General features: G+C 38.2%; 1 long non-coding RNA gene across 1 annotated transcript; it reads left to right on the forward strand.

Annotated features, from left to right (window-relative positions):
• Window positions 1-2,298: 2,298 nt before the first annotated feature.
• Window positions 2,299-8,501, forward strand: LOC117314185 (uncharacterized). The gene is made up of 2 exons (XR_004528877.2): window positions 2,299-2,549; window positions 8,328-8,501. It is a non-coding gene; the product is annotated as an uncharacterized lncRNA (long non-coding RNA).
• The last annotated feature ends 13,083 nt before the right edge of the window (window positions 8,502-21,584 follow it).

The raw sequence follows: 21,584 nt of genomic DNA on the forward strand, positions 1-21,584 counted from the left end.
AAGACCCAACACACCCAAAAATAAATAAATTAATTTAAAAAAAAACAAAAACTTATTTGAGATAAGGCAATCATATACAACATGGATGTGTTTTCTTTGAATTGTAATTGATTATTGAGCATCTCTTCTAAAAATTCTAGTAATAATAGATAGCTAAAAAGAATAACAATAATGATTCTTTTTTTTTTTGCGGTACGCGGGCCTCTCACTGTTGTGGCCTCTCCCTTTGCAGAGCACAGGCTCCGGACGCGCAGGCTCAGTGGCCATGGCCCACAGGCCCAGCCGCTCCGCGGCATGTGGGATCCTCCCGGACCGGGGCACGAACCCGTGTCCCCTGCATCAGCAGGCGGACTCCCAACCACTGTGCCACCAGGGAAGCCCACCACATGGGCTTTTTCGTGGGGCTGATCCACCTGAAGCTGGCTTACCCTAGATCACCCCCGGTGATCCAACAGTGAGAGAGAAACAGAGAGACCGAGAGACAGAGAGAGGGAGGAATCACAGGATGGAATCAGCAGTCTTTTATAACTAAATCTTGAAAGCGATATATCACTTCTACAGTGTTCAATTCGTTAGAAGCAAGCTCTAAAGGCAAAGGACACTGGAAAACATCTTGGAGGCTGGCTATTACATTTAGTAACCCTCCACATTTTCACTCTTTTAAATCATTGCGCTATGTATGGATTTCTATCAATGTAGGTCTGGAATTTAGAACTGTGAAAGCCAAGATAAGCCAGGTAGTGAAGTGTTGAAGCCATGGTAATGAATGGTCTAATCCCAAGACAACCATAAAAATTGCTGGTCTGTGGGCCAAATCCAGGCTATAAAACTCCAAAGGCTGGAAATACACGGGAGCCTAAAATGAAACAAATGGCAAAGATTCAAAGTATAGAGACTGGTGGTAACAGCAAGACTGATTTGTAGCAAGGTAGTCAGTTAAGAGGACACTTTACCAACAATGAGACCTTTTGATTTGTTAATTCATTCAATATTCAGCAAATATTTAGTGAATTCCTACTAAGCTCCAGGTGCTATTGAAAGCTTTGTGCATATAGCAGCAAACCTGGAAGCAAAGATTGCCATGGGCGGGCAGGAAACATCTTATAGCAGGTGCTTCCTTTGTGTGTTGACAGAGACAACAAGTGACTTCCCAGGATTTGACCTTTTCAGGATTTGTGGGCAGGAGAAGATATTTATATAAAAAGATAATAGGTAGAGTAGAGCTTGCATTTAGGGACGTGAGGCAGGTCCTAGAAACCTTTTCATGCATTTACAGTCCTTCCTAGTTTAACTGAATGCTTTGAAAATGCTTGTTGCCCCCAAGTTTATGAGTCCAGGCACAGGTGTGGAGTGGCAGGGTCTATAAAAGCTACAGACTGTTGAAAGCATCAACACACTACCTGCTTTTCCTTACCTGCCTTAGTTAGCCATTGTAGCACAGTCATCTCTTTCTTTACGCTCAAACTGTATATATTTATTTAACAGTTAGATCTGGAATTCTGCTCCAGAAATCTCGGTCAGAACCCAAACTATTTTTCTTCCTGTTGAGACGGAGGCAGAGGAGAGAAATTGGGAAAGGAGGAAACAAAGTTTTCTTGGCTGATCCAAGGAAAGTTAGGTCGACTTGGGGATAATCTGTAAAGACTCTGTATCTGTGTTAGCTGGGTGGAGCCAGTAACCATGGTGACCCTACCTCTAGGACACTTGTAAAGCTTTTGACCTACAAATGAATTTAATTTCCTCTGTCTCTGTGATTGAAAGCCTGTTTTCGATTCCATTAGACCCAAATATTCCATTGCCTGTACTCACATCAACAGTTTATTGGTGTGAAATTTTTTTATGGGTCTCTGGGGAGACTGACACTAGTTCTGTGGAGCACATACGGTTTACTTCAGTCATGCACATTTCAAAAGGGAGGGACTTGGAGGAAAAGCCAGCCGCGAAAATTTATTATTTTGAAAGTGAATCTGTGAGAAAAATAGAATTGAACTTTTAAAATGAAATAATGGCAAAGCAAAATATTAAGGCATAATAGGTAGCCACGGCCATCTCTGTGACTGTGAGTCATTTTTCTTGGAGATTGTCATATCTGATGCCACATACACAAATGTTTTGTACTTACTCAGCAATTAAAGGTAAGAGGTTGTGAAACTCTAAATGAGCTAGGAAAAAAAAAGAAAGAAGAGGCAAAGGGCTGAGTTTGAGTGAGTAAAGGAAGATAAATCAGATGAGATTGCATGTTGATGACACTCACCAGGGTTGCCCAACAGTAATATCTGACAAACAGCAAGAGAAAAAGGAAACATTTTCGCAGAGTCAGCCACCCTCAGCATCTCTCTTCAAAACCCTACTAAGAAATCCCCACCGCTGGATGAGTTATTTCCTCTTTCTGCTGTATGAATACAATGGGAAAAAAAATAGACCCTAGAGCTGAAATATTGAAGTTAGGAAATAGTGCCATGAGTAATAACACAATAATGAATTGGACAGAAAGGCCTGGAGGTATGGATCTTCCATCTAGAGGCTTGGATTTAGTCGAGTCCCTTCTGGTATGTGGATATTTCTCCCGTCTCTTTAGGCTGTTACGTATGGTCTTTTGTTTATGACTGTCCTTGGTTTTGTTCATTCTTCTTCCTGCCTGGATTCCAGTGGAACTGTACACCCTCCTCCCCCTTCTTTGTCCTTGTCATATCTGCCTTCAAATTCCTATGCTTTCTTTAAAATCCAACTTAAATTCATTTTTCTACCAAAGAAACTCAGCTCTCCCAGTCCAACTTTCATCTTTTTCTCTTTTTTCCTCCTAATATCTTTAGCCCTTTATTAAATTGGTCACAGTGTCCTTTTTACACAAGTTACTTATACCTTTTCTGTTGTCTCTATTGAGTTGAAGTCTCCAGAGGGCAAAAGGCTTGTTATGAGCATCTTTATATTTCCTATAACATTTACTCAGTGATATGAGAGATATAAAAAGCCAGTATAATACGTCAATGTTTATTGACTTAAAGTATACACTAACTTTTAATCATTTTAACAGAGATTAGCAAGATTCTAGGCAAAAGTTCTTTAAACTTTCTTGCAGTTAAAACTAATTAACCTCTATCTATTTTTTTTTTTTTTTTTTTGGCCACGCAGCTTGTGGGATCTTAGTTCCCCGATTAGGGCTTGAACCAGGGCCCTCGGCAGTGAAAGTGTGGAGTCCTAACCACTGGACCACCAGGGAATTCCCAACCTTTACCTTCTTTTGCTTTGCTTTGTAGAATGCTGATGAAACGAACAAGATTATTTAATTTTTGGAAAACATTTGGAAAAGTTGTTTTATGTTTATTTTAGAATGTTTTGATTAAAAAGAAAAAAAAAGAAATTGAGTCTACCTACTTTGAGTTCTTCGGAGGCACAAGACCACGTGGTTGTCTTGTTGGCTTTATATTAGAGCTGGGGAAGATTCTAGAATCTTTTAGTTTTTTCCCTTTTTGTAGAGGAACCTTTTAAACAGAGCTTTGTGTTGTAAAAAAGAAACAGAATGCCCAGCACTAGATCTTATGGCTTTTCTCTCTTCCTTTTCCCACTCAAGCCTCTCAAAGGTGTAGTTTATGCCTGTTGGCTACACTTTTGAGATATGCCTTCATTTCCTAACGGTTTGCAATTAGCTGACTTTGATCTTCATCACACTCTAAAAACAGTTCTCTAAAGGGTCAGTTGTGACTTGCTTTTCGTCAAAATCTCTCAGCAGCATTTGCTGTTGATAACCTCCTCCTTGTGACCCCCTGCTGCCTTGGCTTTGACATTATTCTCTCCTAGATTTTCTTCTAGGGGTAGGGAAAAATTAAAGTGTTAAAGCTCCTGCTAGGAGCTTTTGTGCATCACTGTATTTGAGCTTCATGACAACTCTCTGGGGCAGCAGACACTCTCGTATACTGTCACTTGAGGATAGATATTTTTATTTTGTCCCATTGGCCAGTTATTTCACGGGGGTTTGGGTGGGGGTAGGTCTCGCGTGCCTTAGCTGGTTGCAAGTTCCTTGAGAGTGAAATCCACACCTTTCACCCCTTCTCTATCACTCACAATGCCTGACACAGCAAATATTCTCGGGGCTTAGTAAATATTTGTTGACTCATTATAGATGAAAGTGCTCAGATCTTGAAGATGAAGACTAACATGCACCAGTTTTTGTTGAATATCTCTATTTTTCCAAGGGCTAGAAGAGATCTCCTTTCATAAGCTATCTTAAAAAACAAAACCAAACCGAGAAAACCACATTCATGAAAAGATCATGTTTGACGCTAAGATTAGAAAACGATTAGCAACTGTCACCTGTTGGCCAGAGTGGGTTTCCTTCCAATGACAGGAAAACCTCTCAGCTGGGAGTGACTGAACCCTGAGGCCTCTGACTTAGCTCAGGGTGGTTATATTTATTACCTGCTCTGGGCAGCCTGGCCCAGTTTCTGAGTCAGATGCACTGAATTTGTACTTTCTGTCTGACACACAGGTGTCTTATCCCTCATTTCCATGTGAGATTAGGACCAGGCTGGGGTGAGGTGGGAAGAGTTGGGGTGGTGCTGGTGAAGTTGGTCTGTGTCACCCTCTCCATTTCCTCTTACACTCCCTCTATCGCCTTTCAGTTCCTCATTTCCCACCAGGTGCCAGCGGAGTTATACTTCCCCGTCATCTTCCTTGTCATGGGGGAAGTGGTGGGAACCAACATTTTTTTGAAAGTGTGCCTACTATAAAGCATAACTGGGCATTCAGCATCATTGTGTCATTTGCAGTCTCCTGGCAACTCCATGAAGTAGATTTTATTACTTTTATAGCAGAGAGGTTGAAACTGAGGCTTTGAAAAGATAGGAAACTTGTCCATATTATACAGCTCGTATATACAAATGTGGCATTTAAAGTTCAGCTTGTCTGACTCCAAAACATCTGGGCTTCTTATATTGTACAAGGTTACCTCCTCAGAAGGAGAGGGATGTTATAAAATAGTTTCCCATTGAGGGCTTTGTAGCTTATGGTAGAGAGAGAGCAGTGCTTTTCCAATAGAGCTCCAGCAAATTTGCGATGGTCAGAGGATCAGGGCTTTTGGGGTGGAGGAGGCTATATTTTCTCTCAGGACAGGATCTTCTAATCTTTATATGTGCTTCATAGCATTGCTCCTGACCTCTTCAACTAAGCATCGTTAGGCACCTAAGGTAAATAACCTAGAATTGAACACTTGGAGACATTTTTCTTTGATGAATGTTCTTTTATTAGTCCTGGGAAAATGAATTTAGGGTGCTAGGTCCTTCCTTTTAATCAAAGAAAATGCTTAGGTTAAAATAAGGAGCAAAGCCCTCCCATCGGCACTAAATTAACTGACCGTGGGAATGTGTGTGCAACATTCAGGTGAATCCCTCTGCACAGGTTGATGCTATAGTGCTTACTTGTGACTTGACAGGTGATGCAGCCTCATGGGATTTTAGAAGCTTCTTTAGGGTAAAGATCATGGCTGGAACAGTGACTGGGTCTTCATTATCCAAGGAGTGGACATCCAAGGAATGAATATATATATATATATATATATATATATAATGCTCCTAAAAATGAATCCACTTACACTTAATTTTTTTTTTCATAATTAAAAGAACCATGAATTGGGTCTGTATCTTCAAAAGGAAATTAAATGTCATGGTGATAATTTGTTTATTCTTACTTACATTTAAACAAATGTAAGTTAAATTATATTTAGCACATTAAGAAAACAAAGATGAATGAAATACTGATAATTCTTTTCGGCCTAACTTTTCTAATAAAATTGTATGGTAGCAATATTGAAATCTTCACTTAATGTATATATGCCTTTTGCAACGTTATCTCAATGGAGTTTTTGCCTTAAGTGATGGCTTTACCAATTTTCCTAAAGTGCTCTCTTAATCCTTTTTATCAAATCATTCTTTTTTTCTTTTTTACCATGCCTATCATATCAGTATCCTGTTGATTTCCTCTTCATTAATTTTTAATAGATCCACCATTGCCAATTCTTTTGTGTGGGTGTGTGTGATCCAAGAATTTTCCGACGTAACTTTCATCAATCTTATGAAATCCTACAACTTTTGCAATGTTTGTCATTTTGCTTGGCAATCTGTTGCGTTGCATTTGCGTTGTTTGATTAAATGTCTATAATATCTACACCATCAGAGTTGGTATTGATATGATGGTTGGAGATACAAGCTAGGGGTTAAGTAGAGTGGGATAAGTGGTGACTAGCATTTCAAGAGGTCAATCAGCCTCTTTACGAATATTTTTGTGTTCTGGTGCTTCTTTGCTTCCCTAAGCAACCATGTAATTGTGGGATGGGGTATAATGCATGTTTAAATAATAAGGACTCCCTGGGCTCAAATAATTGTTGAATGGAGTGGAACTGACCTTGCCTGGATCTGCTCTCAACCTATAAATACAGCAGATGTTAGGAGCCTTCAGGCTCAGGTTGCACAGAAATGAACTAAATCCTCTTCTAACTCTTTTGGTGTGCATGAATAGAGATGAATGCATTCCAGAACTACTGGAATGTTAAATCTCAAATCTAGAGACCTGCTTGAAGGCCCATAATTATTTCTATTTTGATGCCTTTCAACAGATCTAAGGATTTGAGTAGTTTTGATTCAAGGTGGGCCAAGGATGGTAAAACTGAATGAGGCTGAGGTTCCAGGCCTGTCCTATCATTGCTATAGTGTGCTTTTCGAGGTCCAGGGAAGTGGGGGAGGCTCATTAGCTTCAATAGACTTCAATACTGCGCTCTTTGTTTCTTTTAACCTCATTTATCTGTTATATTCCGTGTTGGTATAACTTAATAAATAAGAATCAATTTTCCCTTTCTAAAGTACTTAGATATAATAGGTCAGTGGGAGAGGATGAACACACTTGCTACCCACCCTCCTTTAACTACATATGTATGACCACATATTTGAATAGTATTATTTGCAAAATATAAAAGCACTTAAAAGTGATAAATTTTTTTTCATAGGTAGGGAGAGTAATGATGACTTGTTTGCCTCTTCCTTTTTGCTTCTTTAACATGCTGTTTAGATGACTTTTTTTCTTTTTGCTCCTATTATAGTTGGATGTGGAAGTTTTTATCAATTTTGTATTTTTCTTCCTGCTAAATTGCAAACTTCTTGAGGGCAAAACTCCCATCTTACTCTGTTTCATGTGCCCAGGATCTGACATAGGACTCCATAAATGTCTGCCACATTGCTCTTTAATTAAGTTAGAAATTGAGAACCTGGCTTAGAAAGGACAGACATGGTAAATGGTTACAGTGGAAGTGCAGTGGGTTGTACTAACTTTGCAAGGACAGGGAATGAAACAAGGTTAACTGGTGGCAGGTAGGACAGAGGATAGGTCATCTGTGGTGTATTATGAAAGGGGCAGAGGCCAAAGTACAATGACTATTTTACTGAAAAAAACAAATAAACAAACTGGAACATTCTTGCCTGAGCACTTATAAACTTGGCGCCAGTGAGCAGTTAGATGCGCTATGCTAGTGACAAGGTATAAAACCATCTGTGTAGTCTCTTAGGCTTTCTAATTTGCACTCTTTCAAAAGTGCTTCCCTATAGGAAATGACACTTGTTAATAAAGTGTCCATGACGTTTAGCCAGTGCTTAATACAAGGTGATGGAATCACCATAAAATGGAGATTTTAATCTCCAAATATCTCCATTTTAAGGAGATTCCATTACATCAGAAATTTCCAATGAGCAACAGAAAAAGGGCACAGAGGTTTTCTGGAAGCTATATGTCTGCTGACTGTATCCATAGACCTATGAAGAAAGAAGAGCTTAATTAGACAGATGAGCAATTTCCTGAAAAGGCCTCTGCAGGCGTTGGATTACATCTCATTTCCTCTAAAAGAGGCATGAAAACCATGATGATTAACAACTCACTGTTTTGGAGCTTAGCCACTCTCCAGTTTGTCTTCACTAGGTGGGAATAAAGGAAAGTGATGCTACTGCTTTTGAGTTGGGTTCTCTTAGTCATGAATGTTGGATTTCTTTGCAGAATGTGTGTTAAATTGAGTTCCAGATTATCAGAGTGTGGGATTCCGCTTTGCGGCTTGCCCTTGGTAAAGCTGCAATCATTTTAGCCAGAAGAATGTTCTAATCCATCTGTCCCCACTTTCAGTGGCTCAGGAAACAGAAACTAATTTTGATTTCAACTAATCCAAATTTGATGAAGAAAGGAAATATAATGCTGCTACACGAAAGCACGGAGTTCCTGCCAGCGCCAACATGTGCTTCAAAAAATATTTTACTAATATCTGACTTATTCATATCACCTCGATCTTTCTGTTTCAGAGCATATGACTGAGAGCTGGCTGTACTGGAAATTAAATGATTTCATCAGTATCAAAACGCTAACACTGACTTAGAAGATCAGAGTCAGGAGAAAGCCCTCTCTGGATAGTATGGACCTTAGCTTCCATTTCTCAGTGCTTCTGCTTCTTTGAAATAAAGGAAGTTTAAGTCTTACTTAGTTTCCTTGTGCTCACTTGTCTTTTTTTTTTTTCCTTTTGTGTTTTACAAAACTCAGTCATTGAAACCCCTCCCATTTCACCATGATACAGACCCAGTGTAATTAACAGAAAAGAAAATTTTTTATTCTTTGTAAACTGTCAGAAATCCTAGTTAGTGAATCTCGTTACAGATCATTGATTTGAGATACTTGGAATTTTTTTTAAACAGTTGGCCAGATATTTGGGATGGCTATTCTTGCTAGCATTACTCTTTCAGTAGTCAAGTTTAGGTAACTATTGAACCAACTGAAATGTAAAGAAAGATAGGTTGAGTGCCAGGTTTCATTTAAATGTGTTTGTATACAGAAGAATTGTAAACATGGTCCTTTTAAAACAGAAATTAATTAAGGATTTAAAAAAATAGTATGGTGGGAGGGAAACATTGATGAAGATGAGATTTTGATATCCACTACATGAGGCAAGCTGGAAGACAGGAAATCTTCCTGGGTTGGCCAGTTAGTTTGATCAGCAACATTTTTACTTTAGTTCAGAAAAAGACTTGTATCAGTGTATTAGTCAGGGTCCTCCAGAGAAACGGAACCAACAGAATATTTGTTTACTTATTTATTTATTGTGAGGAATTGGCTCATGTGATTACGGAGGCTGAGAAACCCCATGATCTACCTTCTGTAAGCTGGAGACCCAGGAAAGCTAGTGACAAAATTCAGTCTGGATCAGAAGGCCTGAGAACCAGGTGAGCCAATGGTAGATATGAGAGTCCAAGGTCAGAAGATAAGATGAGATGTCCCAGCTCAATTGATGAAGCAGGAAAAAAAGGGATGTATTCCTGCTTCTTCCTCCTTTTGTTCTGTTCGGGCCCTGAATGAATTGGATCACGTCCACTCATATTGAGGAGGGCTATTTACTTTACGGAGTGCACCAAATTCAAATGCTAATCTCATCAAAATACCAAAATGTGTATTAGTCAGGGTTTTCCAGAGAAACAGAACCAATAGGAGATTTGTTTATTTAGTTGTTTGTTTGTTTTAGGTATTGGCTCATGAGGTTACCTACCCATATTAGTGAAGGTGATCTTCTTTATTCCATCTTTTGATTCAAATGCTAATCTCTTCCAGATACACACTCACAGACAAAAAAGAAATAATATTTCACCAGCTATCTGAGCAACCCTCAGCCTGGTCAAGTAGGAACATTAAAATTAGCCATCACAGGGCCCCTTTTACCGAATAAGCAGTTAAGCTTGGCATCAGAATTGGAGTACATGGAAGTGATCTGGGAATGTCCTTCTGGTGTTTTTGAGAAGTTTAAAACCACCAAAACCATCTTAGATAACATTTAATAAATTAATAGAATTCACAGAGTAGATTTCATAAACAGAAGTTACTATAAGAGTTCCAAAGATCCCATTTAATTTATAATTAGAGGTTCATGAAAAGAAGCAAGGGAGAGTGTGAACTCAAACTGTAGTACAACAAATTTTAACATTCTTCCCTTTTCTACTTTTTCTCCACTCCACGTGACATTATGGCATTGATTTGCTCACCACAACTGCCAACTCCCACACATAGATATGCACAAAGTTGTCTCAGTGTAGATGTTTAACAAAGGTTCAAGCAGGAGTACGCAGGCCAAGTCTGGCCATCAGATGTGTTTTGTTTACCTCTGCCGAGTGTTTAAAACTTTAAAAAAATTATCTTCAACACTAAAGCATAAATACAAATTTCTGGGCTGTTTTGAAAAGTGGAGAGATTTGGTATTGCTGGACCTGTAATATCCATGTGGCCCCGAGAGGCTGGAGCTGAGTCGCGAGGGCCATTGACACAATCCCTACCATGCTCTCATTTCTCTTTGACATTGGGCGTGAGTTGCCACTTATGATCAAGGTTGGACTGCTGTTTTTCTTACAATAAAGTTAGGATAAAAGTGAAATATTTCTAAAATCTGTATTTTTTTTTTCAAAAGCAGGCCAATGACAGGTAGATTGAGAAGAGTGTGAGTTTCAAAAAAAGAGGAGGCAGCATAGTACTTATAGATACAAAGGCAATCCTTAAATATTTAAATTTCAGTTGAATGTATCTGGCCCACCTCACTAATGTTACCTGCCTGATCTACTTTGGGTTAATATATTTGCATGTCTCTTTTAGCAACTTGAGAATGATGTAAAGTAATACTTTGCCTAATGAAAAAAAATTATTTCAGGGACCTGTTTTGTGGCACTGAACTTTGTCACCAAGAGGTAACAATGATGTAGGATGCCCTAAGCAGTGTTCTTTCACTTTTTCTCTTCTTGAAGAGGCCTCTATATGGGGCTTCCTGGGTCTTTGTGTGCATGTTTCCGTCTTTATCTGGATAATTCTGTACCCACTGACACAAAGGACTCCTGTGTCTGGGACTTGGGTTCTGCTTTTCTAATTTTTGGTTGTTTGTGTGTATTTCTATGTATGTGTGTATGGGGGAAATGTTGAGTGGGGAGCAGGTAGGGTGGGTGTTGCTGATGGGAGTTGGTCTATTCTTCAGCGGGATTTCAGTTCAGACCGATCTGTCAAAGATGTGAAATAATTTACACTATGGTTACTTTCTCAGGTGCCACTACTGCTCTTGGCATTGAAAAGACTGATAAACACTTAGCCAGACTCATCAGTAAAAAAAGGTAGAGGGTCCAAATTAATAAAATCAGAAATGAAAAAGGAGAAGTTACAACTGACACCACAGAAATACAAAGGATCATAAGATACTACTATGAACAACAATATGCCGACAAAATGGACAACCTAGAAGAAATGGACAAATTCTTAGAAAGGTACCATCTCCCAAGACTGAACCAGGAAGAAACAGAAAATATGAACAGACCAATTACCAGTAATGAAATTGAATCAGTAATTATAAAACTCCCAAAAAACAAGAGTCCAGAACCAGATGGCTTCACAGGTGAATTATACTAAACATTTAGAGAAGAGTTAACACCTATCCTTCTCAAACTACTCCAAAAATTGCAGAAGGAGGAACACTTCTGAATTCATTCCATGAGGCCACCATCATCCTGATACCAAAACCAGACAAAGATATCCTTCCTCAACCTTTTTTCTTTCTTTCTTTCTTCTTTTTTTTTTTTTCTGTGCACCAGAGGACTCTGTGGGCATTTTCTTTCACTCTCAGGGTGACAGTTTGTGGTAAAGAAGTTCTTATGAGTAGTTTAATAAACAAAACATAAAAGGAGAAATCTGAACACATAGGTAATATAGCTGGTATTATAAATTCAGTACCCCAAAAACGTGGATTATGATACCTGTCCACTGATTTGGCAGGATCTCAAAAGAATGAACTATATCGTAAATATGTAAACGTCTTGACCTTTCTCATGTCTTACTGGGAATCACCTATTGTTTGCAGGAGAAAGGGGAGTAGTTGACAGGAGCTAACCTATGTTAGAGTCTACCACTGGTTAGTTACTGTATGTGCACTGCCACATTTCATCCTTCTAGTAACCTACTGAGAAATGGGTTAAACAGTCCCAAATTTTTACAGGTGAGAAAGGTGAGGCTTTGGGACCTTAAATAATTTGTACAAAGTCTTATAAAGTGGTAAAAATGAGATTTGAACAAAGGGCTGAAAGAAACATGCCCCCAAACAAATGTAAGATTGACAAAGGCTGCGTTTTGCTTTGTTTTTTTAATTTATTTTATTTCTTATTTTTGACACAGTGCCTGACATAGGTTCTCAAAAGATAATTTGTTGAACAACTAGGAGTGAAGTTAATGTCCACGTTCTTTCCATTATACCATGTTGGATCTGGGGAAGGGTTGTCATACTCTTTTTTTTTTTTTCCTCTCAAACAAATTAAGGAGAGAAATCTTTAGTCTTTATTTTCATAATTTAAAATTTGCTGAATGGAATGTTGAAGCTCATGCCAGCTGCTGAAGAGAAAGAGTATGAGGGATTCTATTGCTTTGTTTTTAGATTCATTTGACTACAGAGTTTTAACCTGCCTGAACTGGAAACTTTATATGCCAGTATTTAAAAAGGAAGAGTATATCCTACTTTTCAAATTAAACCTTCAAAATGAAGTAAATTGTAGGCCACAAAAAAGTTTCATTGCTTATTCAACAAACATTTGGGTGTTGACTAAGTACTATCCACTGTGCTAGTAAGTACTAGGGATATGATAGTGAATACAATATCGCATATAAATGTAAAATACATTTCAATAGAAGAGAATATTTCAATATATTGTGAAATAGAATTGAGTAAAACTTTGTTTGGCAGAAATGTTTGTTATAAATCTAGCAGCAGTTACCCATTTAGGAAAACTGCCCCATGCACACACCTCTGGTAAAGAGTATATGTGGTAACATACTTAGGCAATTCTACTTCTCTGTTTCTTGAAGACGTTAAGGCAATGGCCGGTTGAAGCAACTGTACTGCCTGAATTTGTTATTCATTTCAGCTGAACAATTGGTTTTATTTTCATCTGATTGGCAACTGGTTACCTGTTTATACATAACATTTCAAACAAGTTATTTTTCCTTTGTATGCTGCATTTAGTGCTCCCTGGTAAATTTGATAATCACTACAAAAAGGGGAGTAAAAAGCAAAATAAACAAAGAGCCCCAGGAAGATGTATGCCTTTGAATGCTTTCTTCGCTGTTAGTGCAATTATGCATTTCTAATAGTTTTACATTCATGTGTATTCTCCGTAGTTATACACTTTAAAAGTATTTTGTGGCTAGGTCTTGGAAATTTTTTTCTCACAAAAGAGAAAAGAAGTAGAAAATGGATGTATATTATGGAATTTGAGAAAAAATGAAAAGTTTCATTTAAGTTTATGTCTGCCAAAATTAGCAGTTTAAAATGTGCTTTATTAAAATATTTTCCAGCTTTTGCTGAAAAGATTTTCTTTTTGATTTGTAATAGAAAGACAATGAAAACAGGTAGACTAGGACAATAAACCAAATGATCTAAGAGGATTAAAAGATTAATGCCAGGCAGAGGGAGGCTCCCCGCTCTGCACACCCAAGATTATGCAGAGCAGGCCACCTTTCTGCCAAATAGAGACTCTTTCAGAAAATGCTCTTTACTACTGGGAGTGTAGCTTGCCCTTCACCATTTGGGGTATGTGAGAGATATAGTTAATGAATGCCTCTATAAGAAACATAATAGCATATTACTCATACTCTGAAATTCTAGGGCTCTTTCAGTTAGAAGAGAGAATCCTAGTGTTACCCTAAATATCAATGTCTGTAATTCCACTCAGAAAATAGACCAGTTCAATAAGCTACTATCATAATGCCCTGCATTGACGGATCTTAAGTCTTCAATTTCTGTACCAAACAGGCTTCTTATTGTGGCAGAAAGAGCTCAAGTTTCATCTTTTATCCTGTACAACCTCACCATGATTGGCTTAAGGATTAGATATAGGCTGAGATTTTAAAATGTTGCTTTATAATATGAAGCAGTAGATTTAACACAATTCCATCTTTTGCAGGCTGTTTCAATGACTGATAAGAATTGAAGCAGAGTTGATAATGATACTTTTATAATCACATAGGTGAAATCATTCCAGATTGACTGGAAAATGGTCAAGCTACTTGCTGCATGTGAATGTGGTGAACAAAAAAAAAATCCCAGTTAGTAAGATGTTGATTATTAAATTAAGAAATGGTAGAGGCCAGTGGACATAGAAAAAGGTGCTTAACCTCATTAGCAATTAGAAAAATAAAAATTGGGGACTTCCCTGGTGGTCCAGTGGTTAAGAATCTGCCTTCCAATGCAAGGGACATGGGTTCGATCCCTGGTCGGGGAACTAAGATCCCACATGCCGCAGGACAACTAAACTCACACGCCGCCACCAAAACTAGAGAGAAGCCCACAATGAAAAGCCCACGCGCTGCAAAGAAGACCCAGCACAGCCAAAAAAAAAAAATAATAATAATAAAAATTGAAATGGTGATGACCTATTGACGAGACTGGCTAAAATTAGGATGTTAAATCACATTGAAAGGAAGCTTGACATTATTAAGGAAAGCTGAACATATATATACCATATGGCTCAGCAATTCCAGGAATATACCTTTAAGAAATGCTTGCCTATGGGCCCCAGAATCTATGCATGATGGAAAAATAAACTGGAATACTAAACAGTAATGTAAATGAACAAACGACAGTTACAGGCAACACCTAGAGATTGTGGAAGCTGTTACAACTGTAAGGTTAAACAAAACTATTTATGGCATAAAAATGCCTACATTATAATTCTGTTCCTATAAAATTCAAAAACGGACAAAACCAGGGTGGAGGGAGGGCTAAATTGGGAGATTGGGATTGACATATACACACTACTACATATAAAATAGATAATTAATAAGAACCTACTGTATAGCACAGGAAACTCTACTCAATACTCTGTAATGACCTATATGGGAAAAGAATCTAAAAAAGAGTGGATATATTTATACGTATAACAGATTCACTTTGCTGTACAGCAGAAACTAACACAACATTGTAAATCAACTATACTCCAATAAAAATTAAAAACAAAAACAAAAACTGACAAAACCAAACTCCATTGTTCAGGTATGTATACATAAATAGTAGCTCTGTAAAGAAAATGATTAACACCAATAAGGATAGTGTTTATCTTTGGGGGAGAGTGATATATAGGGGTTTTCTGGGGTGCCGACGCTCTTCTATTTCTTGACCTGGATTGGATTGTTTAAATAACTGTCAAAGAGTATATGTATATTTTAAGTACTTTTCTATGTGAATGTTATATGCTGCAATAAAAAGTAAAACACATACACATCCACATACTCCAAAACCACTGTCCATGGCATGCGACTGTATAATGCCTAATATGCTAAAATGGGCCTGACCAGAGGGACAGTTCAGGGCTGGCAGCTATGAGCCAAAAGCACACTAGATTCAAGATGGCCCTCCTTCATGTAATGTCATTGATTGTCTGTCGTCCGGGATTGGGTTGTTATCACATAAAAAGACAGTTCAGTAAAATCCTGTTTGATTCAACTAGCTTCATTCATTTTCGTAACTACCCACTTAGTTTTAGCTCAACTTGGTTTAGGAATAAAAACCATTAGGCATTATCATAACTTAAATGAGAATTGGTTGGGAATCTGAGAATTGGTCTGGGCTCCTTTATTTTCATTTCAGCCCTGCTGTCTTTCTAAATGACCTGCAAATTTGTTTTTGTCAATCTCCTTTTACCTCAAGTGACATAGCCTGTGTTCCATAGATAGCAAAGGAGAAAATACATTCAACATTTGTTTTTTTATCATCTCGAAACACTTGAGCAAAGGAATATCTGAAAGGTGTTTTCATCTGGCTAATTAGGTTAGAAATCTCAGGAGAAGAGTCCTATTTGCTATATTTCTGATGGAGATGTTTCTGTTTCTGGTTGAGAATCTTGCAAGAACAGATTTCTCCTTTGATACTTCCTGTTGGAGCGTCTAGTCAGAAAAAAAGAAAGCAACTTTTTTTTTTCTCATCAATTGGGAAAGACAAACTTGGATTGTAGGCGACTTATGTACAAGGGCCATGGCTTCTTGATTTTTTAAGTACATATTGTATAGTATGGAATTGTGCAGAGTGCCAGGAAATAAATGCTTTTTGGTAATTGTTGACATATCTCCCCTCACCCCTGCTCCCTGAATTTTGGTATTTCAGTGCAGCATTCATAAAGTCCCCAGTTTTTATTATATGCAAGTCAGATGGTGGAATATAAAACACTTCTTTTCTTTATTTGAAATATTTTTTCCTTCTATGGTTCATGAATGTGAATATTTAGAAGCAATTGTCCTTCCATTCTTTCATTGCTAAAACATTCGTCAGCTGGTTCTGAGTTCTCTGAAGGAAGCAGTTAGTTTTCCTTTGTGTTCCATGGCATTTAAACATAACGCTGAGAATACACAGGCGCTTAATAAATTCTTGCCACTTTTGTTTCCATCCCTTTAAAAAAAGATAAGCTTTAAAAATACAGTCAAGGGTGGGGTAGGGAGGGTAGGAAGCAGATGCAAGAGGGAGGAGATATGGGGATATATGTATATGTATAGTTGATTCACTCTGTTATAAAGCAGAAACTAACACACCATTGTAAAGCAATTATACTCCAATAAAGGTGTTAAAAAAAAAATACACTCAAAATCTTGTCTTGAGATTCTTACTCAGCCTGGTTTTGGCCAAGTAACCTAAGTCGTAGAAAATGACTGAGTTCTTGGTCTCTTCAGAGTCTTTTGCTACAGATTGTAATTGTTAGTGATAATTGCTGGAAATGGCTATTATTAAAATAAGTCTTCCAAATAATTTTTAAACTGTATGTGCCTGTCAAGGTGTTGGGGTAAAATGCACTGTCAAAAATACACTGAGAAAAGGATAATATTGTGTGTGACAAATGGGAAAAAAAAACAAAAAAACAAAACCAGAGAGAAGCCAAAGACAATGAAAACATAAGATATTTATGATTTTAGTCTACCGGGGACTTCCCCCATTGTCCAGGGCCGTTTGCTTCCCATTAGAATATGTTGTAGGTTCTAGTTACGAAATTAAATTCCCCAGGATTTGTGGTAGTAAAAGATAAGGGTGGCCTCTTTAGAGCTTCTCTAAGATCTTAGTATTTAGTTTTCAATGTTAAATTTCACTAAAATAATCTAATAGAATGTGGGACATGCTGTACAGAATACAGACTGAGGATTCTTAACATGGAGTCTGTGGAAGGGATTCCAAGGCCCTTTGGGCCCTTGATGTTGTATATAAAATTGGGTCTGTGTATACATACATTCTTCTGAGTTTTCTTGCCTTTTATCTGGGATTCCTGACATTTTCTTCCTTCAGGTTAAGAATCACTGCTTTTAAGTAACTCTACATTTATCCTATGTCCTAGAGCCAGCCATCTGAGCTTGACCGGACAAGCAGATCTGAGAAAAGTCCTTCCCACAAAGACTCAAATGGCATTTTGCAAAGATGACAGTTCTCATCATGCTTTGATTTAGGACTGTTCAGGGGATCCCTTTCCAGAATTCCAGCATCATGCTGAAAACACCAGAGGCTATTAATACTGCATGTATATTTATTTTCCTGACTTGGCAAGGTGTGAGCTGCGACATGCAGTCTTAGCAGAGAGGATCCTGTGAAGGCTGGCCTGCAACGAGGCAGATGTCTGGGGCTTGGCATAGAACTCTCTTCCTCCTCCTTAGCTGCAGAATGGTCCACATAGTGCACTTGTATTTCCATTCTCTGTAGCCTAGTCTCTTCTATTTAAAAAAATTTTTGGAATGTAATAGATATACCATAAATTCAATTTTTAAGTGTACAATTCAATAGTTTTTAGTCTATTTGCTGAGTTATGCAACTATCACCACTAATTTTAAAACCTTCTATTTTTAAGACTGTCTTCTAAGCATTTTCCTCTAATATCTCTGGAACAACATTATGTTTCATTTAGTTTTTAAAAGATCTATGTTCTGAAATTACCCCTGTAGATAACTGGCAGTCATATGTTTTAAGGAGGGAGAGGTGGGTCTTGATAACATGTGTTGGCTCCATCTATTCTAGTGCCAGGATTAACTCTTTGTGACTCATCGTTTACAAAGAGAGCGCTAATCAGTTTTTTAAATGTAGGTGATGTCTCCTAGACCAAAAAAAAAAAATGTAGACCATTTGAATTTGCCATGTTTGTAAGCCATAAGCAGTGACTATTTGTAATTTCACAAGGTTCAACACAATGAAATTTGCATGAAATTTTCATGCTCACTCCACTGACATTGCAAAAATTTGCAAGGAAATACTGTATTTTAGGCCCATTAAAAGTAACTTGCTCTTGCTTGAAACACACAGCTACAATATTGTGTTTTTCGGTGATTATAAACAAAGAGTTAAAATCTTCTCAACCTTTATTCATTCATTTAATCTCAAATATTTACTAAGTATCTACTATCTGCCAAGATAGGTGGTGGGAAGGAAGATACAGGTTCAGCCACAAGGGACACACATTTTGCTGTACCTTCTTCTACCCTCTTTATTAATTTATTACTTTATAGCTTTGCAAAGTGTTTGCGTTTCCACCTTCAGCAAATTTATTAACTGATTAACTCTTGGTCCTTACTGCTTCACAGGTAGGCCAAGCCCTCCTTTCCTCCTTGCAAACAAACTTCAGTTATACAGATGACCTTTTTTTTTTTTTTACTATAGTTCCCAAGTTCACTGAGTGGACACAATCTTCTGTCAGTGATTCAGTGTTTCCACATTGTTAAGGGATGTCATTTTGTGGTTTTCCCAAGTGTAATTACTACCTGCCTAGGTCTTAGCTGAATGTCACTGAGTCTCAATTCTTAAATTTTGGAAGCAGATTAAAGCATTTAATTTTCATAGCAAACACACACACACACACACACACACACACACACACACACACACACAGTATCTTGAAGCGTGAAAATATAGTCCTCAGAATTCAAGTCTCATGTGTGAGCAAAATCACCAATAATATAAAAGACACATACAAGTGATTTGTACACATTTCTAGGATATTGGTAATTTCCAATATATTTTAAATATTACATTGGCCTTTCAGAGATCCAGTGGATTTTCCCAGTCCTGAATTAAGCTGGAGTGTACTCCTGGACTATTGACTTGGGGTGGAGAACTATCGATACTTGTATCTTTTGTTAATTTTCCTCTGCTCCCAAGTAGAGAAATAATTCTGGGAACTTTCTATCGTCAGGTTTATACCGGAAATGTCATGATGCTCAGGAAACAATATGATGCTAATCAAGGATAATTAGTGTTAATTTTGTCCAGAACAGATAGAAGACAGAAGTTGTGAGTGTTGAAGAATATCTCATCCCATTACTTCATTTTACAAATGAGGAAATGGAATTCCAGAAAACTTAAATGACTAGTTCAAAGTTACTTAATTGTTAGCTAAAAATCCAAATCCACTGATTCAAATTCCCAGCACAATGCTCTTTCTACTAGAGCTTTTGCCATTTTACATGGGAAAGGGATTAAATTTATATTCTATTTCTCACATGAGCTTCCTTTTAAATCAAAGATCTATTTATTCAATTGTCTTTCTTCTGCCCTACCACTATCTGTCTTAAACTCCATTTAACCTCAGCTAGGGTTGGATGATCTACACCAGTGGTCCTCAAGGTTGAGCATGCATCAGAATCACCTGGAGGCCTGGTTAAAGCAGATTCCTGGGCCCAACCCTGAGTTTCTGATTCGGCAGGTCTGGAGTGTGTGTATGTGTGTGAGAATTTGTATTTCTAAGAAGTTTCCAGGTGATGCTTATGTTGCTGGTTGGGAATTACACTTTGAGAAAAACATGAAGCAGGCTTAACAATTCCTCTAAGGATTGTTAGAGGGTTTCTAATGGTTGTAACTCCTGTTGCTCACTCCTTTGGCCTCTAAAAGTATAATAAAAACACCCCATCCAGGGCTTCCCTGGTGGCGCAGTGTTTGAGAGTCCGCCTGCCGATGCAGGGGACACGGGTTCGTGTCCCGGTCCGGGAAGATCCCACATGCCGCGGAGCGGATGGGCCCGTGAGCCATGGCCGCTGAGCCTGCGCGTCTGGAGCCTGTGCACGGCAGCAGGAGAGGCCACAACGGTGAGAGGCCCGCGTACCGCAAAAAAAAAAAAAAACCCAAAACAAAAAAAGCCCCACCCCATCCAAAAGCTCTGTTGCTTTCTGTAGTCTCCCAGCATTTGCTTCCACATCAAGACTGGTGTGAAAATGACTATGTGTCTTCGCAGAAGGCTAGCTGAGTCAGTCTGGAATAAGATGGTAGCTATTTAGCACTTCTGATTAGCACTCAGAGCTCCCAAGATCCAGCCTCCTGACTGGTGCTTCTTTCTCTTTCCCTCAACAAAATCATTGATGTTAAAAGTGCTGATGATAAGAAGATACCCATAAAAATATGTCTTATGTACCTCCTCATGTCTTCAATCCTTAAAGAGGGAGAGAATTAAAATACCACTGTTGTAGCAGTCAGGATTCTTAGTCACAGAAATAGAATTGAGGTTAGCCAGTGTAAACAGAAAGAGATTTAATGTAAGGTATCAGGTAGCTTACAGAATGTGAGCTGGCTGAGGAGAACCTGGATCCCATGCAGAACCCTCAGGGGAATGTGGGGTTTAGCTTTCCAGTTTTATTCCACAGCAAGGCATGTCAGAAGGAGATCAGGATGGCTGCTGAGTGAACCACACTGCAGCATCTGCCACAATCACTATGACCAAGCTTTACTCTCGAGCTAGACGATGATAAAATATCAGGTCTTGGTTTTACAATACTCACATAATGATTTATGACGTAGCCTAATATTAAAGGAGAGATTGTAGGGAACTGACGAGTAAAGTGAAATTTTTGTAAATAATTCTGCTGGTACGCTGGCAGAAGGTTTAGGGATTTCTGGTCCTTGGGTTCCTGGGATTTCAGAATTCACAGAGACCTTTGATTTGAAGAAACACCTTTCTAAAGACAATCTGGTGGCTGTTACAACCCCATACTGACTAATTTCTTGGCTTATATTTTACACTGTGTTTATAGTTTATACTAGGTTTCTGTCGTGTGAGCGTATTTACTGAAATTGACATTTTTGAAAAGCACATTGGCTATAATATGTTCAGGGTAAAGATTCATTCTACCGTTATTTTACAGGATATGTTAGATTAAAAACATCATTGGCCTTAGTCATCAGCAGGTTTTATGAACTATGAAACTAGAGATGTCTTAGTTTATAATTAAAACTATTTCTCTGTAAATGGAACCTTAATGCTGTGGGCTAGGTCACTACTAAATAGAATCCTTGGATTCCTCATTTTATTCCATGGCAGCATTCATTGATGGCTGTACCACTGGATAAACCATTTAAGCTGCTAAAACAAAGACTCACAATGCAGTGAGAAGTTATTTTTCTCTTATGTGCCTGTCTAGAAGTAGGCACTGCAAAGCTGGTATATTCACTCTGCTATATTTAACATACAGCTTCCATTTCTGTGTCCATGTTGGCTATAACAACTCTCTCCCAGACAGTAGGAAGGGAAAAAGAGGAAAGGCATATCCCTTCT

The sequence above is a fragment of the Tursiops truncatus genome, chromosome 11 (genome assembly GCF_011762595.2).
Source record: "Tursiops truncatus isolate mTurTru1 chromosome 11, mTurTru1.mat.Y, whole genome shotgun sequence".
Classification (NCBI taxonomy): domain Eukaryota; kingdom Metazoa; phylum Chordata; class Mammalia; order Artiodactyla; family Delphinidae; genus Tursiops; species Tursiops truncatus.